This window comes from Corythoichthys intestinalis, chromosome 17, assembly GCF_030265065.1.
Source record: "Corythoichthys intestinalis isolate RoL2023-P3 chromosome 17, ASM3026506v1, whole genome shotgun sequence".
Taxonomy (NCBI): domain Eukaryota; kingdom Metazoa; phylum Chordata; class Actinopteri; order Syngnathiformes; family Syngnathidae; genus Corythoichthys; species Corythoichthys intestinalis.
This window is the reverse complement of record NC_080411.1, coordinates 8,274,335-8,300,165: the sequence shown is the minus strand read 5'-3', so window position 1 is coordinate 8,300,165 and position 25,831 is coordinate 8,274,335. Positions and strand designations below refer to the sequence as shown.

At 41.7% G+C, this 25,831-nt stretch overlaps 1 protein-coding gene across 1 annotated transcript in view; it reads left to right on the top strand.

Annotated features, from left to right (window-relative positions):
• Positions 1-2,797: 2,797 nt before the first annotated feature.
• Positions 2,798-25,831, top strand: part of gnaz (guanine nucleotide binding protein (G protein), alpha z polypeptide) — a 106,431-nt gene continuing 83,397 nt past the window's right edge. The window contains exon 1 of the mRNA XM_057818249.1: positions 2,798-3,059. The gene's annotated coding sequence lies outside the window, so the exon portion shown is untranslated. The remainder of the gene's footprint in view (positions 3,060-25,831) is intronic.

Here is a 25,831-nt window from a genome sequence, read left to right as displayed (position 1 = left end):
AAGAGCAGTGTGCCACCGCCGTTTTCCGACCGGACTCACTCACGCAGCGAACTACTGTCTTGTCCGGTTGTCACGTCGCCGCCCGAGAAGTGCCATTTTCGGCTAGGGATCGTCACGACGAACGCCCTCACCTACAATTCTACCTCGGCCGCCAAGAATGCGCTTTTTTTTCGTGCCGTTTGCCTTTTAGCTTTGACTTTTAATACAGTGAGTGATGAGGAAAGACCACTGTTTACTGTGTCTAAAAATAATTATAGCGGACAGCCAGAAGCCAAATCAATTAAGACGCCACTTAAAGACATTAGACCCCTATCTCATTGATAAGCCGCTTGATTGTTTTTCAGTGAAAACGTGCCGAATATTGCCAACAATCGCCCTGCTTTGTCAGTGCTATATCAGTAAACCAGTGAGCATTGTTAGCATGCTCATTGCAAAATAACTCCACACCATTGCAAAGGAGGTAAATACTGTGAGCAGCAAAAATAAAAACTGTCCTGTCCAAGGACACTCTTTTTTTTCTTTTATTCAGTTTTGTTTTTTGGCATATTGTCCTCATGAGTGAATGTTTCTAATCAATTTAAATTTGTTATTATTTACTGATCTTATTACATTTTATTTTTCTGTATCAAATGGTCAAAAATGTACCTTGTGTGTATTTTTTTACGGTTTGGATGTGACTTTTTTTTAAATTCAGGCAAATTGATGCACGTTAGGGATGGGCGGATCGATACCAAAATATCGATATTTTGATCCAGCGCGTTGAGTTTTAGGTATCGATCCCCAAGCAATAGTATCGATATTTGGAATTAATATATTATATTTTCTATTTTTTGGGTATATTTTTGTGCACACTTTTTGTACTACTTTTCCCTCAGGCTCACACAAATTGGGAATTATTATTTTCCTGTTATTATTTTCCTGTCCAAACTCAAAAATACAAAATACATATTTTATCTTTTTCCACAAAAAAAAAAAAAAAAAAAAATCAGGTATAGGGACTTTAATAAAAGTGTTAAGTGAATGGTTTGTTAAATATTTAGAGATTTACACTATCCTGCTGCAGACTTCAAGATTCTCAAGGAAACTTACTGACCTAATGCTTTACTTGACCTTATTATTATTTCTTATTCATTTATTATTATTTCTTGTTAATTTATGTTTAATATCTATTTTGTTTAATATTTTATTTATTTTTCTGTGAAATATATTTTTCCATATTGTTTTGTTTCAAACAATTAAATGCTTGATTTCTTATGTTTTGTTGCTATTTATTTTTATTTTGATAAAGGTCTGTTTCAATTATTTCAAAATCTGTTTGAAAATTGTGTTCGTAGAATAAAATTCAAAAACGGCAAGTGAGTATTGTTTATTGGATTTGTTTTTAATGATCAACCACTAGAGGGCGGTAACATGCTACTATTAATTTGTTCATTAATTAGATCAAAAATATTTAACTTGGGTAGATCAAAATTTGATCAAATACAACGTGTAGCAGGGAAATGTTCTGTGCATATGAATTTAAGGGTCATGGTTAAAGAGTGAGACTGACTAATCAGATTTTTTTGATAATGGATTGGTTTGTGAGTTTGTAGGGAAACTGCTTTGCTAGTTATTAAAAGCAGCAGTTTTTTCATTGCAATGCATATTTGACACAAAGAGACTTATAATAGTTTTTGAGTGCTTGCTGTAGTTGTACATTAGATATCATCAGAATGGCTGAGAACTCTGCAGGGTTGTGTATATATATAATATATATATAAAATATGAACTTCCGGTATCGATATCGGATTGGGATCGCAATATTTGGCCTTGGTATTACTTGGTATCGGATCGAATCCAAAATCACTGGTATCGCCCATCCCTAATGCACGTCAAGTCTTCTCTGTTACAAAGAAAACAATGTTAATAAAGTTATACTTTTTTATAAGTTGATCTATGTTACTTTTTTTCTTTATTAGAAAAAAAAAAGGACACAATGTTATTTATAATAGTAATTTTATAGACAAATGATACTATTTACAGTGGCGGCAGAGAGTTTGGGGGGGGGGGGCGCGAAACATTTACGTCTTCCTTGGGGGGGCGTGACAGAAAATAATTGAGAAGCACTGATCTAGTGTAACTCCTGGGGACTAAGCCCCCCTTGTTCTTAAAACCTAGCGACGCCCCTGGTTTATGTAACTTCCAAATTGAAAATTTACAACACACATTTACAACATATGTGAATCTTTGGCAGAACAAAACATTCTTTGCTTCCAGGAGGTTAAACAAGATGTGGAGCAAGCCCATTAAAAAAAAAAAAAAAAAAAGGGGAGCGAACAACCCATTCACACCCAGTGAAACGCTGTCTCATTTGCTCGGGTTCCTGTCAGTTCCCGCTCTTAACCAATGACAATAAACGAAGCGGCCCCACTGTCACGGAGACAGCTGGCGTGGAAACTGCACAATTACACCATCGTCCAAACCTCTCTCTCACTCTCTTGCTAGCATTTTTTTTCTTTGTAATCAATGAAATAGCAAGCAATATAGGCTTAAATGTAAAGGGACACACAGAGTAGCACCTCCATTGAAACCAGGAGGGCTTAGACTCCTTAATGGATGATACATTTTTCATCACAAAGGCATGAAATAAAGATATCCTGGCTGCTCCATTTTCTCTCCTTTTTTCATTCTCTCTCTACAACTCATGATTTAATCCTGACCGTTTCCCCTTCTCTCTCTCTCTCTCTCTATCCCTGCTGCTGCTGACTCCTCCCTCCATTTCTGTACTGCACTCCCTCTCTCCGTCTCTGACACACAAACACACACAAACACACATATACACGCCCTCCACCCCCATCGCTGCAGTGTCTCAACTGCCTTGGAGCAAATGAGAGAGGATACAGAAAAGGCACAGAAAAGATAGAGACGGACAGTGTGTGTGTGAGACAGTAATTGGGAATATGAGGAAGACGTGAAATTGAAGAAGTGTGATTAAAAGGGTGGACTGTTCAGAGGCGTTCTCTGCGTGCCAGGGCTCATCTGCAGTATCCTTTGTAAATGGATGCTGCCTTGTGAACACGGTAAGGCTGACTAACTACTTTACAGATTGCCGCTTTTCATTTCATTCAGTTTTGGAACAAAATGCGGGACACCTGTGTGTGTTTTGGGTGTGTTTTCCCACACAAAACAGGCAAGGTGATGTTCAGAGATGGCACCAGGGTAGCCAGCTTGTCCGGCCCCCTCCTCCACCCTGCTAGCTGTGTTCCATTGGACAGTGTTATCATATCCTTGCTATTTGACTCATCCCCTGTGAGCATCCTCCATCCTTAAGGATGCTTTCGCTTCATGCTAGTGCTTAAATCTAGCGGTTAGCTTATCTAGGGCAAGGGTGTGTGTCTGTCTGTCTGGGCTTGGAAATATGGGGAGAGTAGAAGAAGCACATGATCAGGTGTTGGCTTCAGTTGATGGGGATGTGCAACCGTCAAATTTCCTCTTGAGTGTTGCTTTCCAGATTGTAGGAACATCGGGGGATCGGCGCCGTCTGCCGCTTTACGCCTGCGTTAAATCATCGTTAATCATAGTTGAGTTGTTTTATGGAATGTGACGGCAAGGCGGGAAACGCGAGACAAAATGAAGATGATTTTTTGACCTTCTCTGTGTTAACAGGCTTTAAGGTCGGAATACAAGTATGTATTTTTTTATGCTTGTATGCTTGTGATCCATGCACGAGGGAGGGAGGGCGGGAACCATTGCAGTGGAGGGGCCTGGGGTGGTGGCAGCGGCGGTGGTGGGTTAACAGTAAGGAGGCAGATGGGGCAAAGGGGCGGAGGTTGTGAGGCTGCAGAGAAAGAAGAAGGCAAAAGATTTCGGAAGATATGCATGTTAGAAAAACATTAAATCGGACAAAATGACTACTTCCTGTGAAACGGGATGCAAGCAGGCCTCAAACATCATGAAATTAAGGCAGAAACGATGGATAAATCTCTCAAAATGGATCAGAATAATTATATTGCTTGAAATAATATTGCGTGATTAGGGCTCGTCTGCAAATGATTCGATATTGATCAGTCGATGACCATAACGGAGATACAGTGGTATGAAAAAGTATCTGAACCTTTTGGAATTTCTCACATTTCTGCATAAATCACCATCAAATGTGATCTGATCTTTGTCAAAACCACACAGATGAAAAAAACTGTCTGCTTGAGCTAAAACCACCCGAACATTTATAGGTTTTCATTAGAGATGACCCGATCGATCGGGATGTCCGATCACGTCATTTTCAAAGTTTCGGAATCGGCAAAAAAAAAAAATCGGGCATGCCTTTTTTTAATATATATTTTTTTATTAAATCGTTTTCTAATTGTGTTTAACGTTACAAACATAATATGTTACACTCATCCAGAGTCTTAAGTTTAGGCTTAAAGTGCCTGTGACACGAAAAAGCATGTTTATTTCATAATACACGCGGTATTTTATGCTCCTGAATGATATGGACCGCTTGGATGTGTGTGGAAGCGATCGCTATATTTATTTAGTTTTTTGAATCCCGCGCCAGGAAAATGAGTGACTTCCGGCTTCGGTCTCGCATTGAGGAGGAGGGCGCTGTGACATGTACGGTAGAAGACGTCCTCTTCACGCTACAGTGTACTGTTGTGTATGAGGACGAAGGATTCAGCTGATTTTGCGGATTAATACGTTTATTTTTCGCATCACGCCAGCCAAACGGCTGCAGAAAAATCATTCTGTATGAGGGAGAGGCGTATGCGCCTTTTTGGAGTTTCAAAAGGTTCCCATTCACCGTGGATATTTACTGTGGGACCATTGGACTGACGAGGAAGTGAGTAAACATCTTGTTTTGTATTATGTCAAATATGAATACAGCGATTGCAAAGTAAACACTACAAACTTCCTTTAAATGAAGGACTACTTACGTTTGATCATTGATAGGCATGTAAAAAGCTCTCCTAATGCATTAGCAGCAGCACTGTTAGCTGCACAACAACTCCAGCCACCCTCCTCCGGGGAACGAACTGTAAATTGCTCTCTGCCGGGCGGTTTGCCGATCCGCTAAGACATTCGACAACCGGGTCGTCATATCAAATAATCCAGGATAGCTATGTGTGATTTTCCGCTTTGAAGACTTTGAAACATCACTCGGTTCGGGTTAGCATGTCGGCTAGCTGTCACGCCTTCTGGTTTGTTTACATTCTCCGAAGCCGGGGAAGGGAAATGACATATGTCCGATTTAGGTGTCATAAAATATCGTTCGGGAGGTGCGACAGTAAAGGTGAAGTCGACAGTTTTGACCATTATAGAGTAATTTTGCCATGTCGTCCTGAATAAATGCATTTTTATTATTTCATATTCCATTCAGCACAAGACTGTTATTTGTCATGACCATGCCATTTATTTAGCAATTGGGAAAAATACTTGGATAAAAAGAGTATCCTGTAAAAATATTGAAGTAAAGAGACAGAAACAATGACATTTTGCCGCTCTCTTCGTCTCGTTTTCCTCGTTGTGAATAGTTCCCCCTCAACGGGCTGACTGGTCCTTCTCAAGCCATTTATATAGCTATTGGGGAAAAATACTTGGGTAAAAAGAATATCCTGTAAAAATATTGGAGTAGAGAGACTGAAGCAATGACATTTTGCGGCTTTCTTCGTCGCGTTTTCCTCGTTCTGAATAATTTCCCCTCAATGGGCTGAATAGTAAAATCGATGAGCCAAGTCTACCCCTGACGTCATCCACCTGTTGGGGACGCTAAAGCCCTATAAAGGTAGGCGTGGCTAACCGGCAGATTAAAAGACTAATTTCTCGTCATCTGTGCTTTGCTAAATTGTTGTATATAGTCGAATCGTCTCAAAATATGATTCTAATTCACATAATAATGCCATTTAAGACTTTTTTTCTCGTGTCATATGCTCTTTAAGGTAGGGTTATCAAATTTTTTTTTTCTTAACACCTTATATTAACGCAGAGAAGATATGTCAATTGGTAGCACTACGCACAGTCATGGTGCCACTTCCCATCATGCATTTGGGCATGGCTACAGTATCATTTACTGAAAGCTCAACAAATACCCTATATGGCAATATTTAGTCACAATCTACAAAGTCACAAGTCTTTCTATCTGTGGATCCCTCTCACAGAAAGAATGTTAATAATGAAATGCCATCTTGAGGACTTATTGTCATAATAAACAAATACAGTACCTATGTACTGTATGTTGAATGTACTGTATATATTCGTCCGAGTTTTATTCATTTTTTTCTTAATGCATTGCCAAAATGTATATGATCGTGAAAAATTATTATAAAAATTGAATCGGGAGCAAAAAAAAACAATCGGATCAGGAAATATCGGGATCGGCAGATATTCAAATTAAAACGATCGGATCGGATCGGGAGCAAAAAAACATGATCGGAACAACCCTAGTTTTCATATTTTAATGAGGATAGTATGCAAACAATGACAGAAGGGGGAAAAATAAGTAAATGAACCATCACATTTACCGTATTAGCCCGAATATAAGATTGCCCTGATTATAAGACTCTCTTTTTCAAGACAAGTTTGAAAAAAGACTTTTTGAACACTAAACTGTTTTTTTATACAAAAAATAATTACAGTACATCTAAAAAATGATTATAACTAGGGCTGTCAAACGATTAAAATTTTTAATCGAGTTAATTACAGCTTAAAAATTAATCGTAATTAATCGCAATTCAAACCATCTATAAAATATGCCATATTTTTCTGCAAATTATTGTTGGAATGGAAAGATAAGACACAAGATGGATATATACATTCAACATACGGTACATAAGTACTGTATTTGTTTATTATAACAATAAATCAACAAGATGGCATTAACATTATTAACATTCTGTTAAAGCGATCCATGGATAGAAAGACTTGTAGTTATTAAAAGATAAATGTTAGTACAAGTTATAGAAATTTTACATTAAAAACACTCTTAATGTTTTCGTTTTAATAAAATTTGTAAAAAATTTCAATCAAAAAAGAAACTAGTAGCCCGCCATTGTTGATGTCAATCATTACACAATGCTCATGGGTGCTTAAGCCCATAAAATCAGTCGCACCCAAGCACCAGCAGAGGGCGACAAAACTCAAAAAACACAAGTAACAAGTTGGCATTGCACTGTGCTGTCATTTTAATCTGCTTGAGCGGGGAATATGTGTTAATTGCGTCAAATATTTTAACGTGATTAATTGAAAAAAATAATTACTGCCCGTTAACGCAATAATTTTGACAGCCCTGATTATAACAATATATTTGAGAGGAAAAAAAGCATATTATTTTGCCTCATTCAAATCTTAACATCTGAACATTTAAATATGTAAACTAAAGTGCAATCACATTTGTAAATGAATGGCTTCTGGTTTTTGACATTTACATAAACCAATCTATTGTGATAAAACAACAAAATTGCAATAACTGCATTAACCATCAAAGTGAAGTCTAACTGTAACTGTAGTATTGAAACAAATCTGAATAAGGAAAAACATTGCAATAAAATAATGCAAACTGGTTCAACTTGAGAGTAGCTGAGATCTGTCATGACAGAACATCGCTTCGATGATATCTGGCGCCATCTAGCGTCGTGAATGGGTATAACGTCTAGACCGCGAATAGAAGACGACCCCCACTTTTTCAGTCTTATTTCAATGCAAAAAACACCATCTTATATTCGGGCCAATACGATATATATGTATACAATTGGGGCTTGTCTGCAAAGGATTTGAATATTGGTCAGTCTCAGTTTAAGCAGTGTTGTTTTTGTCAACGATGACGATAACGAAGATACAGTGGTACGAAAAAGTATCGGAACCTTTTGGATTTTTTCACATTTCTGCATAAATCACCATCAAATGTGAGCTGATCTTTGTCAAAATCACACAGATGAAAAAAACTGTCTGCTTGAACTAAAAACACCCAAATATTTATAGGTTTTCATATTTTAATGAGGATAGTATGCAAACAATGACAGAAGGGGGAAAAATAAGTAAGTGAACCATCACATTTAACTCATTCACTCCCAGCCATTTTCACCAGTCCAACCCCTTCGCTCCTGGCCGCGTGGATTTTGACTGATTTTGCAAGGCCCACAGAAAATTCTGTTCTAACGCTATAAAAACATGGAACCCACCAAAAGAAAGATTAGACTCTCTTCTTTAAGCAGGGGAAAAAAAGTTATCTTTTTCCATTCTTTAGAAATCAGCATTAGAAAATAGCTTAGTTTGAGCAATTTTCCAATTTCTGATGAAAAAAACAGAGAAATTGAGCTTTTTGTAAAAGCATACATTTCAAACATTATTTGGACTTTAACACAGATATTTTTTTGCTTTTGTGACATCCCAAACATCTGAATAATGTTTTCCTTCAACAAAATAACATAAAAAAACAAGACAAATACAGCTTTTGATCGCAAAGTAACAATTTCTTACTTCTTTCTAAACTATTGAACTGAGAGATGACGCTGTTGTGGCTGCGACAGCCAGGGTAAACTTTTCCTTTATTCCCTGTCTCATCACGATGGATTTTTTGAGTCTTTCTTTTGTTGTGACCACGTGGCATGTTGTGTTCCTGGGGAGAGCTGGTTTGGCCGTGCGCGGGACAATGGAGGGTAGCGGGGGACATGAGCGGCCGAGCACAGCGGCGCGGGCTCTGATCGGCGAGCAGCAAGGACTCAACGGCATCGTCCGCTGCACTGGTGGTCCAAGTCGTTCTGCTCGGTCGTCCAGCGCCTGGCATCCCAGGCGTCCTCCTGGTTGTTCTGCTCGGTCGTCCGCCGCCTGGCATCCTGGACGTCCTTCTGGTCGTCGCACTTGGTCGTTCGTCGCCTGGCGTCCTGGTCGTCCATTCGGTCGTCTTCCGCCAGCGCCCCGGCCATGCGGCCCGGCCGTTCGTTCCGTTGAATCGGGTTGTGGGTCTTACCAAATGAGCAACTGCCCTTCAGTGGCCAGTTTTATTGCTTGAAAATGGATTTTCAGCATTGTGCTTTAGAGCTAAGTTGCATCAGAACCGAGAGATGTGTCTTGTGAAAAAAAACAAAACGTAAAAGACATATAAATACGTCTTTGGGACACTGAAACAATTAAGAATAGAATGTATTTATAGGTTTTTGGGAGCAAATGAGTTATTATTTTGTGACTTTTAGACTTTTAGAGATGGGCTGATCGATCGGGTCCGATCACATCATTTTCAAAGTATCGGAATCGGCAAAAAAATATCGGACATGCCTTTTTTTTAATATATATATATTTTTTAATTAAATCGTTTTCTAATTGTATTTAACGTTACGGACAAAATGTATTACACTCATCCAGGGTCTTTAGTTTTGGCTTAAAGTAGGGCTATCAAAGTTATCTCGTTAACGGCGGTAATTAATTTTTAAAAAATTAATCACGTTAAAATATTTAACGCAATTAACGCATGCGCTGCACGACCCACTCACGCATTGTCGTGTTCAATCTATAATAGCGCCGTTTTACCTATACAGTGGTACCTCGACATACGATCGCTTCGACACACAATCTTTTTGACATCCGACGTAAAATTTGACTCACCATTTGTTTCTACATCCGACGACATGCTCGAAATACGACGACATGACAGCACTGCAAACGAACGCACGGTGGATTTTCTTGTGTGAGAAATCAACACAGTTTTCAAAAAAAGTTGATACAGTTGGAGAAACAAGGAAAAAAGTGATGCTTACCTTTGAAATGAAGATGCAAGTTATAGAAAAATATGAGCTTGGGGTGCGCGTCCCTGAACTGGCTCAACAATACAGCTCCATGGTCCTCTTCCGACCACCGTTCGCCACTATTTATAAGTTAAGGTGACAATTATTATTGTGGTAACATTGCCAAGGAAATCGCCAGCTTCGTCACGTTTTTATCATTTATTTAAGAACTTATCCAACACAAAACGCCCATTGTCTTAAGCAGTTGACTGCTCTCAAGAAAACGAAAGTATTATCTCTACCGCACCGACCTATCTCACTGAGACGTCAGCTTCGCGGTGCGTTCAGGGACAGTAAAAAGTGTCCGCCATATTAGAATCCGATTCGTTACATTATTTACAGGAATAATTATTAATTATTCTTCTTTTTATTATATTATTCTGAATTATTTATTTATAACTTATTTGTTTTTCTATGTTTAATTGCCATTTGTAACAGTGCCAGCAGTATTTATTAAGAATTTAGTGTATGTTTTTAGGCTTTGGAACGAATTAATGGAATTATAATGTATTCCTATGGGAAAATCCTGCTCGACATACGACCATTTCGACTTACAAACAAGGTCCTGGAACGAATTAAATTCGTATGTAGAGGTACCACTGTATATAAAGCTTAAAGACAGCGTAAAATGAGTAGAGTGAATTTTAGCAGCCTTTGGAGCTTTTTTTTAATTGGCTCAAGCCTTACAATCCCTCTCTCAACAATTAGAAATATCGTGGGAAGCAATGTGGGGAAGAGAGGTAGTAGTTGATCTTTTTCTTAACACCCTATGTTATTTCCCAACGCAGAGAAGATATATCAATTGGTGCCACTACGCACAGTCATGGTTGCACTTCCCATCATGCATTTGGGCAGAACTGTTAAATGGCTACAGTATCATTTACTGAAAGCTCAACAAATACACTAGATGGCAATATTTAGTCACAATATACAAAGTCACATTTATCCTTTAAGAATTACAAGTCTTTCTATCCATGGATCCCTCTCACAGAAAGAATGTCAATAACGTAAATGCCATCTTGAGGATTTATTGTCATAATAAACAAATACAGTACTTATGTACTGTATGTTGAATGTATATATTCGTCCGAGTTTTATTCGTTTTTTTTCTTAATGCATTGCCAAAATGTATATGATCAGGAAAAATTATCGGGAATGATTGGAATTGAATCGGGAGCAAAAAAAAAAAAAAGCAATCGGATCGGGAAATATCGGGATGGGCAGATACTCAAACTAAAACGATCGGGATCAAAAAAACATGATCGGAACAACACTAGTTTTGATCCTTTCCCAGGTTTACACAAATTAACAATTCTTGATCGCAGGTCTTCAGACAGCCCTGTTGACCGAGCAATGATGCACATCAGACAATGCTTCTCATCAAGACAATTCTTACCAGGTGTGTGTTTTATAGTGGGCAGGGCAGCTTTAAACCACTTATCAGTGATTGGGCACACACCTTAGATTGTTTCGTAAAAATTGGTGTCTATTGCTCTTTACGTCTCCTTAGGCAGATGATTCACTTACTTATTTTTTCCCCCTTATGTCATTGGTTGCATACTATCCTCATGAAAATATGAAAGCCTAAAAATGTTTGGGTGGTTTTAGTTGAAGCAGACACTGTTTTTTTCATCTGTGTGATTTTGACAAAAAAACATCACATTTGATGGTGATTTCATGCAGAAATGTGAGAAATTCCAAAACGTTCTTATACTTTTTTATACCACTGTATTTCGGTAAAAAACACTTTTTTTCATGACAATGACGAGATGATAACGAGCTAAAACGTGTTTTGGAAGACTGAAACTTTGAGATGAATGCCAGTTTTCGTCTGATGAGACGAGAACGAGACAAAAATTCGCCATAGATTCTGTCCCAGGTTCACAATATGTGACATTTTATGTGTAGTTAGCCTGCATAGTAGCAGTGTCTGGTTGTGTCACTCATGTGACGTGCTGTGCCCACCCCAACTCACATGTGTCCTCTCCAGGTTTGCTTGTTTTGAAACATATGGTAAAATGGTTATTTTGTCTGTTCTGAGTGATCATCAAACACTAAACGTACCCCGGCACGTTAGCAAAGTATTCACGTTGGCTAACGGCCAGCATCCTCTTAAACTCTCAGATACCTTTTTTTTTAAATTTTCATTTTTTTAACATATAGTTGGTAGCGTCCAGGTGGGTATAATTAATTGAAAATAATTTACAGTCCCTGAAAAAATTCTTGTCGCTTATCCATTTTGTTGAAACAATTGCTAATAACCTGACTTTTAATTATTCAATTGGTTTCAGAAATGGCTCATATGAAAGCTAAGACCCTCCCAAATGATGTTGAATGTACAAAAATATATTTGTTTCACTGAAAAAAGATTTATCATTTAATGAAGACATAAAGGTCAAATTTTGGCAGGACAAAAGTTTTGTCGCCTCCAGAAAGTAGAGTGAAAATTGAACAAAAGATGTGCTTCAAATACAAAAATATGTTACATAACATAAGCGAATTAAGTAGTGGTGCTGTGAGATCCAGATGTAATATTTTGTATGACTTCCATTGGCTTCGGCAAGGATTCATACAATTTATTGATGAAGTCATCAGGAACATCAAAGAAAGCAGTCTTGCATGCCTCCCAGAGTTCATCAACATTATTGGGTTTCGTCTTCCATGCTTCCTCTTTCATCCTGTTCATGTCTGGTGACTAGGCTGGCCAGTCCTGGAGGATCTTGATCTTCTTTGCCTTGAGGAACTTTGAGGTAGAGATTGAAGTATGCGATGGAGCACCATCATGCTGCAGAATTTGTCCCTTTTTATGGTTAGGAATGTAAGAGGCAGCTAATATTTGTAGATATTTCAGACTATTTATTTTGCCCTCCACTCTGCAGATCTCTCGCACACCCCCATAATGGATGTAACCTCAGACCATGATTTTGGTAATGATGTAACCACCAAACTTCATTGTTTTCTGAGTGAATCTCGGATCCATGCGGGCTCCAGTAGGTCTCCTGCAATATTTGTGGCAACTGTGGTGTAATTCAATAGAAGATTCATCTGAAAAATCCACCTTTTGCCACTTTTCTAGCGTCCATCCTTTTGACAGGCTGTGGGCCTTGGCAAATGCCACACGGTTTTTTAATTGTCTGCACTCTGAGAGATAAACAGTCTGAAATATCAACGAATCGTTGCTGCTTCTTAGATTCCTAACCATAAAAAGGGACAAATTATGCCGCAGGATGGTGCTGCATCGCATACTTGAATCTCTACTTCAAAGTTCCTCAAGGCAAAGAAGATCAAGATCCTCCAGGACTGGCCAGGACTCACCAGACATGAACATCATTAAACATGTCTGGGGTAGAATGAAAGAGGAAGCATGGAAGACGAAACCCAAGAATGTTGATGAACTCTGGGAGGCATGCAAGACTGCTTTCTTTATTGTTCTTGATGACTTCATCAATAAATTGTATGAATCCTTGCCGAAGCCCATGGAGGTCATCCAAAAATATTAAATTTGAATCTCACAGCACCACTACTTAATTCACTTATGTTATGTAACATATTTTTGATTTGAAGTACATTTTTTGTTCAATTTTCACACTACTTTCTGTATGCGACAACGCTTTTGTCTTGCCAATATTTGACCTTTATGTCTTCATTAACTGATAAATCTTTTTTCAGTGAAACAAATATATTTTTGTACATTCAACATCATTTCGGAGGGTCTTAGCTTTCATATGAGCCATTTCTGAAACCAATCGAATAATTAAAAGTCAGGTTATTACCAATTGTTTCTACAAAATGGATAGGCGACGAGACTTTTGTCAGGGACTGTACTGTTTTCCTGCTAAGTGTGTATTCTCTCCAAATTGGCTTTGTCCTTGTAGATAGACAATGCAATATGTTCTCGTCTGTTAACATTCATTCGAAATAGTTGGAAACCTTTATTTGTTTATTCATTTATTTTTGGAGTAAAATTTTTAAATGCTACAAATGAAAACATTTTGGGTAAACATCGAATAAAACTACACGAAATTAGTCTTGAATTTTTGTAATCAAAAACAAGACCAAGACCAACGCATTTTGAGATGACTAAAATATGACGAAGACTAAGCATTATCGTCCAAAAGACTAAGACGAAAATTGAAATGGCTGCCAAAAACAACACTGAGTCTAAGACTGGGCTTCAATGGGAGGCTGTTTTTTGGGTTTTTTTTCCCTGTCAAATTTTGCTGCTCAAATCTGTTAACCAAAATGTATAATTCAGCATTTGATGAGGTGCATGATGACTTAAAAAAAACACTGGGAAATATTACCCTGTGCGCCTGGCTAAATTACCACCTTTTTGCCTCGCCTCGTCACTGCTAAGAACCCAATAGGAAGTGAAGTGCATTGTGACAAAAGCTCGTATAATCCTTGCAAGCTGCATGAACATTTGGGTGGCTTTTCCACATTAAACGGCTTACTTTGACAAGTATAATATCTGATGGGCAGTGTTGTTAATCTTACTTTAAAAAAGGCAATTAATTACAGTTACAAATTACTTCTCCCAAAAAGTAATTCTGTTAGTAGCTCAGTTACCTGAATGTAAGAGTAATTAGTTACTTGGCAAAGTAACTAGTGATAATTTTCATTAAAAAAACAAAAAAAAAAACAACAACAAAAAACAAACAGGTCACACAACGTGAAGTTTAAAGGTTTTTGGGGACAATTGGGCCTAGCCCAATTCTTTACCCTCTACTTAAATAGACACAGTGGTATTGCGATAACTAGATAGTAACCTTTGCTATGTGTGGAAGTCATTTAATGTTGTGAATCAACTGTTAAAGTTGTTAAAATTGCTCCCGTTATTGCATTAGTTCCCTTCTGTCTACTTTCAACATGTGTAAGTTTTAAAACTGTTTCATCTAGAGATGTCCCGATCGATCGGGTCCGATCACGTCATTTTCAAAGTATCGGAATCGGCAAAAAAATATCGGCCATGCCTTTTTTTAATATACTATATATTTTTTTTAATTAAATCGTTTTCTAATTGTATTTAACCTTACAGACATAATATGTTACACTCACCCAGAGTCTTTAGTTTAGGCTTAAGGTAGGGTTTTCAAATTTTTCCCGATAACGGCAGTAATTAATTTTTTAAAAAATGTATCACGTTAAAATATTTAACACAATTATTGCATGCGCTGCACGACCCAATCACGCATTGTCGCGCTCAATCTGTAATGGCGCCATTTTATCTATATAGAGAGATAAAAGGCAGTGTAAAATGAGTAGAGTGAAATTTGGCAGCCTTTGGAGCCTTTTTTTAATTGGCTAAGGCCTTACAATCCCTCTCTCTACGATTAGAAATATACGATTAGGAAGCAGTGTGGGGAAGCAAGGTAGCACTTCATCTTTTTCTTAACACCTTATGTTATTTCCCAACGTAGAGAAGATATATGAATTGGTAGCACTACGCACAGTCATGGTTCCACTTCCCATCATGCATTTGGCCATGGCTACAGTATCATTTACTGAAAGCTCAACAAATACACTAGATGGTAATATTTAGTCACAATATACAAAGTCACAAGTCTTTCTATCCGTGGATCCCTCTCACAGAATGTTAATAATGTAAATGCCATCTTGAGGATTTATTGTCATGATAAACAAATACAGTACTTATGTACTGTATGTTGAATGTATATATTCGTCCGAGTTTTATTCATATTTTTCTCAATGCATTGCCAAAATGTGTATGATTGGGAAAAATTATCGGGAATGATTGGAATTTAATCAGGAGCAAAAAAAAAGCAATCGGATCGGGAAATATCGGGATCGGTGGATACTCAAACTAAAACGATCGGATCGGGAGCAAAAAAACATGATCGGAACAACCCTAGTTTCATCATTTAAAGATAGATTTAAGTCAAGATTTTGCCGATTCAGGAGCATTTTAGATAAAAAAGTTACTTAGGTCCGCTATGAAGGTTGTCTACAACAGAGCCTCCCTGAGAGGTCTACTGCTTTAAGATGGCGGCTGTTTACTAACGCATGTAGTCCTTAAAACATGTTGCCAATGCAGCCGTGTCCGTCATTTGCATCTAGTCCTATAATATGTGATATCTACCGTATCATGTGGGCGTAGTTTGTAGGCTATCAGCTACAGTCAGGTATTATTGGAGCCACCTAGCATCGCGTTTGCAATGGCGTCTTCCCCATTCCTGCTCTGCTCTCTCATCTCCATGAGCCCGTCCCTCTCAGACTTTTCTTGCGTCATTCAACCAACATAGTGACGTATAGTAACGCACGCCTTTCCCGCCTCAGTAACGGTAACGGCGTTGCCAAGATGAGAAAAGTAATTAATTAGATTACTCACTACTGAAAAAAAAATAACGCCGTTAGCAACGCCGTTATTAACAACACTGCTGATAGGGTGGTGTAAGATTGATGGTCCAAAATGATGAGTAGTATCATAGCGTTGTGAAAAGTGAGAAGTGGAAGAAGTGGAAGTCATTCAACTCAAAGCAATTTTCCCAAATAGTGGCTTACCAGAAAAATAAAAAATCTAGCGATTCACATGAAAGCTTCTACTTATACCAGTTTTAAAATTGCTTCTCTTTATTCTGTCTGTCATTTTTCTTTTTTCATTTGGAATACAATGACCAGTGTTCCAAATGTCAACGTACACGCAAAAAGACTTATTTTTCTCTTATTCTGAACACAATCAAGACTATAAATCAACCTCACCTGAGTAATGTTTGAACAAATGATAAAACATGTCAAGTTGTAGGTTAAAAGAATGATTCTAAACTGTTTTGCCAAGTTGATTATGTAATACTTCTATTATACAAACATAAATGAAACATAAGGCATGCTTCCCAACTGTGCCAATGGCAAATGTTCGCTTTTGTTGAGACAGTACGTGCCAGTCAAATGAGTGGTATGCATATAAAACGAAAGCAACTGTGACAAAAACCTATGCCGAGTTGACCTCCTTCCACCTCTTTTGTTACTTGCTACATTCAAGTCCAGCGGATGACATAATAGTTGGGGACAGCACAGACAGGCTTGTTTCAAAAGGGACAACAAAAACTGTGGAGGTAAAAACCCATCAGTTCGCGACACCAGAACCAAGTCAGAACAAGTCATATGTACTAACAGTATGGGTGTGCCATCTTAGGAACCCATCGATTCAATTCGATTAGGATTCAGGGTGCTACGATTCAATTATTGAACGATGATCACGGTATTGACGATGATCACGGTTATCACGATTATCACGATTATCGATACAGCGTACATTACTAACTAATAAAGTAGCCAAACAAATACTGGCGCACGATAGTTATTGGTCCGATAATTATCAGTCCAACAATAGGAATAATGACGTCATCCCAATAAATCCTCTAACATAATTAATAGGACCGATAATACAGTATGAACTGTGCTCGCTGGCTGGGAAATCAGTTGACCATTTGCGGGGCATTGCTGCCACCTGCCGGTCAGAATAATTCGCTGCATCTATAATTTGGCCCACAAAGTCATTCACTTTACACCAGGGGTCTCCAACCCAGTCCTCCAGGCCCACTGTGGGTCCTGGTTTTTGTTCCAGCCGATCCAGCAGAGACAGTTGAACCAATGAGGCTTCTGCTAAAACAAGCCACACCTGACTGCAATCAACTGATTGCACTTGTAAAACACCAGATTGGGGAAAAAGTGTTGTCACCTTGTATGGTAGGAATGAAATCCTGCACCCACAGTGGGCCTTTGTGGAATAGGTTGGGGACCCCTGCTTTACACAATGCTGTGTCTAGCGTTAGCATTGACAATCGTGACTCATTGACTCAAATTATATTTATTTGAAAAAAATTAATATTGGAACTTTTTTTGAGTCAAGACTGTCCTTGTCTTTGTTTTGTTCATTATGATAATGTTCATGTCATTATGAAAATTCTGGTGAGATCAAAGACAAATCTATGTTGAATCCACCATTATTATTTTTCTAAACCTCCAGGGTGTTCAAAAACTCGGGTGAATATACATAAAAAAATGATATATTTATTATCGGTTATCGATATCAGCTTTGAGCAGCAGGAAGTTATCGATATCGGTATCAGTTTCAAAAAATGGATATCGTGCACCCCCACAAACAAATTTATTTAAAATATTCTAATGATTCAACAAGAACGATAGAAACATGCCCATACAACAAAAAGAGTAAAAGAGTAAAAATCAGGAAAGATTTTTTTTTTTGCCCAGCAGAAAAAATGCGGGTCTGAAGGGGTATTGGTACTGAATTAGGTATTAGTTACTGATAGATTGCAAATGACGCAAAAATATGTCGCCGCATTTTACAAGACTCCTCATTCTGTCACCAAATGTTTTATATCTATGACATTTACTGTATTTTTGGCTTAACTACTGTATTAGTCAATTGAGGTCATGTTGCTGCTGTAGAAACGGGCCTCCATTGTAAACTGAGGAGCACATGAACTGTGACAACTTAAAGCGTAGAATTGACAAACTATCTATATCAATGGTTCTTAACCTTGCTAATGGTACCTAAACCAGTGCTTAATTTGTAAATCATAAGGTGCCGGAACACAAAGTACATATGACAGCGCAGAGATGATGAGATGGGCACAGGTCCCTGAACATATGCAAAAAATGGTGCTGAAAACAACACGCAAATGCCCATTCCATGCTGTTGGACATACAAGCCTCAATTTCAGATAATATCCATGGTATAAATTTTATGACAATTTATAATTATTTAGGCTATACAGCACGGGCAATTGCCAACATAACCACAGCTGTCTCAACTTGTAAAACATAAATAAAACTACAATAAATAACACAAACCCATTTTTTTGCGAGTTTTACCCCCCCCCCGTCTTCAATGGCCCCAAAGTTCTCACCGCCTTACAAATTGTGCAGGCCAAACCTCAATTTCTGATAAGGGTACTGGCCTGTTGCTCTGGCTGTTGGTGTTCCACTTGGCTGACTGCTGGCGCTGTAGCTCCAGGTGGCGCTGAACCTGACCAGCTTCTGCCACAGTAGCAGCCTCCTGCCCCGGCTTGGCTGGCTGTCCGTGAACCTGGCTAGCTGCTGCAGCATTTAGGGTGCGTCCCCTCTTCCCATCCCTGAAGGCAGGTTGATGGAGTCGCGAGTGACCCGGAGGACCACTCTGGATCCCTGGGGGGTGACGATGGCCCCTTTGCTGGGCTGCGGGAGGAGGGATGGGCTGCGCTGGCTAAACCTCCCTCCCTCCCGGGCCATGCTGGGTGGGGGCTGTGGCCCTGGGGTGGCGCTCGCGTGGCATTTCCGCTCGTCTCTATGCCTGTCGAATGTTTGATGGGGCTGGCGCACGGCTGGATGTGATTGGGCGCGTTCGGGTGGGGGGCCTCGGTGCCGGGATTTGTGATGGGCAGAGTAGGGTCGGTTGCCAACGGCCTTACACTCACAAGAGATTCACACGATTACTGGTTTCTAGATCACAGAGCTGATTTGTGTACACTCCACCTCTCCCAATCCCTTATCTTATAGACCCACCCCTTCTTTCCCTGGTCAACAGGCCCCCCTCATGGCGTCAACCGGAAATACATCTAGCTGATGATAGCACCAACATATTCATAATGAAGGCGTTCAATGTATTTCTTGTTGTTGTGTTTCTTTTCTTTCTTTTTTTTTTTTTTTTTTTTAAACCTGTCCTGTTCAGCTGTTTGACACAGAGAATGGAAGTCTAAGTGCCCAGATTCTGAACAGTTTTAATGTTTCACATTGAGAGTCTGACATACTCCCATTGTGATCATTCAAAATACCTTTTTATTATGACAAAGCAGCGAACAGGAAGGTATTATGGGGGGACAGAAGAAAAGAAATGCAAGAGAAGAAGGAAAAAACACATACACAAACAACAACTAGAAATACATTGAACATCTAAACTAGTTACTAATATGCTGGTGCTATCGTCAGCGAGATGTATTTCCGATTTACACCATGTGGGGGCCTATTGGCCAGTGAAAGAGGAGAATGGGGGTGGGGGTGTCTATAAGCCTATAAGCTAAGTGATTGAAAGGGGTAGAGTGTACACAAATCAGTTCTGTGATCTAGAACCCAGTAATCGTGTGAATCTCTTATGAGTAAGCCCGTTGGCGACCAACCCTACGCCGCCGCATCGCCAATCCCGGCACCGGGACCCCCGACCCGAGAATGCCCTACCACATCCAGCAGCACGCAGGCCCCACCGGGCGCGCGACAGCCACGCAGACGGGCGGAGAAGCCGCGCGGGCGCCAACCCAGGGCCACAGCCCCCACCCAGCCAGCCCGGGGAGGGAGGGAGGGAGGGCGGGCGCGGGGGCGGGGGGCCATGCGCAGCCCATCCCTCCTCCCGCAGCCCAGCAAAGGAGCCATCATCCCCCCCCCCGGGACCCAGGGTGGTTCCCCGGGCCACCCGCGCACCCATCAACCGGCCTTCAGGGATGGCAGGAGGGGACGCACCACCAACCCCACGCCTACACCCACCCCCGCCCGCCCACCCGGGCCACGAGCCACAGCCACAGCCCCCCAACCGGCACGGCACGCCACGGGACCCCCAGCGGCCCACCAAGCCCCAGGCAAGGCAGGGTCCCCCGCCGGTGCAGGCGACACCCCGCTGATACACCGGCGCCCAGTCAGCGACCCGCGACGGAGCGCAGGGCGGATGCCCAGCCAGAGAAGAGAGGGGAAGGCGGAGGCAGGAGAACGCCCAGGAACTGCCACGGGGCGATGCAAGATCGGAGACCCGACCCCCCAACCTACTCCCGCGGCCGGCAGCCGAGGCAGAGGGGAGGCCACACCCCAGGAGCCACGCCATATAAAAAAGTGTGGGACCCACCTACCACCCTATTACTGTGGCTGCCAGGTTCCCGACTGGCAGCCATCACCCAGCACCGTGATGGGGGTGTGAGGGGAGGGTAGTGCAATGTATGCATTAAAATAGGAGAGCTTGGCTTGGGGCAGTGGGACCGCAGCATGGAGCTTCTGCCCAGCCGCCCGTCCCACCGCCCTTTGCCAGAGCTCTCCTGTGGAGTATGATGTGTGGTGCATTTAAAAAAGGTGCAGAGATGGTGGGGCCTGTGGTGAGGAGGCAGCCGTGAGGTACCCCCACCCCCAACAGGTCCCAACCATCCCACAACCTTGGTGTGTGGTGCATTAAAAATAGGGGGGAGCCGGGCCGGGACTGTAAAGCCCCGTCCCAACTCTCCCCGGAGAAATGTATGAGCATGTAAGTGCCAAGGTGAAAAATATTTACAGTGCCGAAGTGAGAAGTGCGTGAGTTAAGAGGCAGGCTCCCGCGGGCGTGGCCCCGTCCACCAGAACCACCGGCCGCAGGGCAGAAGAGGCGTCAGGGCCCCGATCAATCTCCGCCCCAGACCACCCACGGCGCCTCCGCGACCGCCCCCCCCCCCCACCCACCGAGCACCCACCCCGCACTCCGAGCAGGCGCCACACCAAGCGCCGGCGACCAGGGGACGTCCACCCCACCGGCAAGGGACAGCAAGCCTCACCCAAGGCCCCGCGGGCCCCAAGAGGCCCCGCCAACGACCCCGCCGGCCGGGGGGCAGCAGCGGCCGCCGCGGCCCAGGGAGGCGGACAGGGCCGGAAGCAGACCAAGGGGACGGAAGCGCGCCCCCCACAACCCACCCCCGGGCCAGGAGGGGCGCGCGGCATGACACCAGAGGGCACCTCCCCGGCACCCGGTACAGGGAGACGCGGCTCCGGCCGGGCGGACCTGGGAGGGAACCATGGCTGCCGCATGCACCCCCCGGCCCCCACCCCGGGGAAGGGCCGCGGCCCCGGACCGGCACCCGCGCGGCCCCCCCACCCGCCCACGACACCAGCGCGCGCCCGACGGGACCCCCGCACAGCCAGACGCAACCAGACAAGCCCCGGCCGAAAATCCCGGGGGCCAAGACCGGCGACGGGACGGCCCAGGGCAGGACGCCAACAAACTCCACCTGTAAAGCTGACAGAAGAAGAGGTTTATCAAACACCATTAGATGTATGCCAAGGACCGGTGAAGTGTATTATTTACGCATAGTTCCTTAATTGTTCCAAGTCTGATAAGTAATATATAGTAAAGTAATATTATAGTAATATATATTTCTTTTCTTTCTTTTCTGGTGTTTCTTTTCTTTTCCTCTGTTCCCCCATAACCCCTTCCTGTTCGCTGCTTTGTCTTAGGAAAAAAAAATTATGATAATAATTAGAGCTGAAACGAATACTCAAGCAACTCGAGTTTAAAAACTGATCCGAGTAATTTTATTCACCTCGAGTAATCGTTTAATTTTGACAGCTCTAAGCATCACGTTTTGCTCAGACTACTTCTAATGCGGGACAACGCGCTGATGTCACGTGCATAAAGGAAGAAGCAATAAAAAAAAAATATATATATATATATAATAATAATAATAATGTAATGTTTTATGTTGGAAGTGTATGGATTAGGGTGGATACACTGCTCTCTGGTCTGCCTCTTTTCACATGGCTGAATCCACCTGCTCCCTGTTAAGACCAACATAAGCTAAGTTTTTGTTTGAGCTAATGTTTTTTTCATTCATTTTTCATTCATAATTTTGTTTATGGGTATATTTAGCCGTTTTTTTATGTGGGGAATATGTTTCTGAACCATTTGTTAAGAGCATTGTAAAAAAAAAAACAAAAAAAAAACTGGCATTTTATAGCATTTAAGCTAGCTGACTTTTTCTTTGTAAGTAAGCCAATTGTTCTTTTGTTGTACATAGATCCTCATTTAAAAAAAAAAAAATCTATACCGTTTGAGGCTCAGCTTAGGTATTTTAATTTTACATGTTCCTTATCCGATTACTCGATTATTCGAACTAACTAGTCCATCGATTAATCGACTACTATAATATTCGATAGCTGCAGCCCTAGTTTAATCTCTGTAGGCCTCCATTTAGTGCGGAAAATTAATTCAAAACTAAAACCAGCATAGAAAATGCCCAATTTCACTTTTCACCCAAACAACCGGGCCATACTGCTAGTTAATTCCAAATAAAAAATGATATTACTTCAAAGCACTCAAAGCAATCTCAAGATCACCAATGACATAACCGATGCATTACTATCACAGTACATGTGCCGCAACTTTTTCAGCTATTCTCACACACATTAGTTCAAACAGGACAATGTTCCCATTCAGCTGGTTCAGCATTGGTGTTTATTTTGGGTTTTTTATCCTGGCCAGGTACTAGGACAACGCGTGTTTGGGAGCCAACTCTCTTGTGCAGGCTCTGACGTACAGAGATCTAATAAATAACGTAAGTGGGGAGAGGGGGCTGGGAGACTGAGAGTTGGTGTTCTCCTTTGGTGTTGCATAAAACAACATTAGTTCGGCCCACCTCTTTCTTTCCCCATTGACCTTCCACTCTTTCGTTATCTACTGTACGCTAGTCGACCCATACAGCGGTCGTGTGTTTCCCGGCTGAAGGCCAACAAGTGAACGGTTTTACTTGCAGCACTCAAAAACCGGGACGAACAGAGCAACTTTGTGTTTCATTGCACACACATAACAGTGGTCATATGACAACAAGGAGGCAGTGGAGAGGAAGAAGAGGGAGCGGGGAGGGGTTAGCTTGATCAGGGAGTGCTATGATGACCTTCAACCCGCGAGTGAGAGATGGTGCTGTGGAATGAAAGCAATCAGAGGCAGGGGTGGGTTAGGACCAATGTCCCCTCTAAGCTGCGCGCGTGCGCAATCACGCACTGCTTGCACATACTCAGCGCACAAGAAAATCTATGCAGCGCACAAAATTCAACAGAAACGTATTGTGGCGTCACGACTAGGGTTGTTCGATCATGTTTTTTTGCTCCCGATCCGATCCCGATCGTTTTAGTTTGAGTATCTGCCGATCCCGATATTTCCCGATCCGATTGCTTTTTTTTGCTCCCGATTCAATTCCAATCATTCCCGATAATTTTTCCCGATCATATACATTTTGGCAATGCATTAAGAAAAAATGAATAAAACTCGGACAAATATATACATTCAACATACAGTACATAAGTACTGTATTTGTTTATTATGACAATAAATCCTCAAGCTGGCAATTTACATTATTAACATTCTTTCTGTGAGAGGGATCCACGGATAGAAAGACTTGTGACTTTGTATATTGTGACTAAATATTGCCATCTAGTGTATTTGTTGAGCTTTCAGTAATGATTCTGAAGGCCACGCCCAAATGCATGATGGGAAGTGGAACCATGACTGTGCGTAGTGCTACCAATTAATATACGTTCTCTGCGTTGGGAAATACCATAAGGTGTTAAGAAAAAGATCAATTGCTACCATGCTTCCCCACATTGCTTCCAATGATATTTCTAATCGTAGGGAGAGGGATTGTAAGGCTTTAGCCAATTAAAATAAGGCTCCAAAGGCTGCCAAAATTCACTCTACTCATTTTACGCTGCCTTTTAGCTCTCTATATAGGCAAAACGGCGCCATTACAGATGGAGCGCGACAATGCGTGAGTGGGTCGTGCAGCGCATGCATTAATTGCGTTAAATATTTTAACGTGATACATTTATAAAAAAAAAAAACTACCACCGTTATTGGGATAAATTTGATTACCCTACCTTAAGCCTAAAGACTCTGGATAAGTATAACATATTATGTCTGTATTGTTAAATACAATTAGAAAACGATTTAATTAAAAAATATATATATATATTAAAAAAAGGCATGTCCGATATTTTTTTGCCGATTCCGATACTTTGAAAATGACGTGATCGGACCCGATCGATCGGCTCTCTAGTCACGACAACTACTGTTGGCGCCGCAGTGATGTGTCAGCGCGACACTCCTATGGGTGCGTTTGACAAGGCAACGCGATGCTCCTATTGGTGCGTTCGATACGGCAGTTGTGAAGTGCATGGCCTGGGTGGGTTCAGAGAAAAATAAAGCGTGAAAAACCCTAACCAGCCACTTAGACCAGCTCCTCCGGCGGGATCCCAAGGTGTTCCCAGGCCAACCTAGAGACATAGTCTCTCCAGCGTGGGGGCTGCCCGCCGGCGTCCAGGAGGCATCCAAACCAGATGCCCGAGCCACCTCAGCTGGCTCCTCTCAACGCAGAGGAGTACTGGCTCGACACCGAGTCCCTCCCGGATGACCGAGCTTCTCTCCCTATCTTTAAGGGAGACCCCGGACACCCTAATTTCGTCCGCTTGTATGTGGGATCTTGTTCTTTCGGTCACGACCACCAGCTCATGACCATAGGTGAGGGTAGGAAAGTACATCCACTGGTAAATCGAGAGCTTTGACTTTCGGCTCAGCACTACGGACCGGTGCAGAGTCCGCATTACTGCAGACGCTGCACCGATCCGCCTGTCGATCTCCCGCTCCCTCGTACCCTCACTCGTGAACAAGATACCCGAACTCCACTTGGGGCAGGATCTCATCCCTGACCTGGAGAGGGCATGCCACCCTTTTCCGACTGAGGACCATGGTCTCCTATTTGAGGAGCTGATCTTCATCCCAACCACTTCACACTCGGCTGCGAACCGCTCCAGTGTGAGTGTGAGGTCACGGCTTGATGAAGCCAACAGCACCACATCATCTGCAAAAATCAGAGATGCAATGCTGAGGTCACCAAACCGGACCCCCTCAAAGCTTCGGCTGCGCCTACAAATTCTGTCCCCTCTCTCTTGGATAATACAGTGCCTTGCAAAAGTATTCGGCCCCCTTTAACCTTGCAACCTTTCGCTACATTTCAGGCTTCAAACATAAAGATACAAAATTTTAATTTTTTGTCAAGAATCAACAACAAGCGGGACACAATCGTGAAGTGGAAAATTTATTGGATAATTTAAACTTTTTAAACAAATAAAAAACTGAAAAGTGGGGCGTGCAATATTATTCGGCCCCCTTGCTTTAATACTTTGTAGCGCCACCTTTTGCTCCAATTACAGCTGCAAGTCGCTAGGGGTATGTTTCTATCAGTTTTGCACATCGAGAGGCTGACATTCTTGCCCATTCTTCCTTGGAAAACAGCTCGAGCTCAGTGAGGTTGGATGGAGAGTGTTTGTGAACAGCCGTCTTCAGC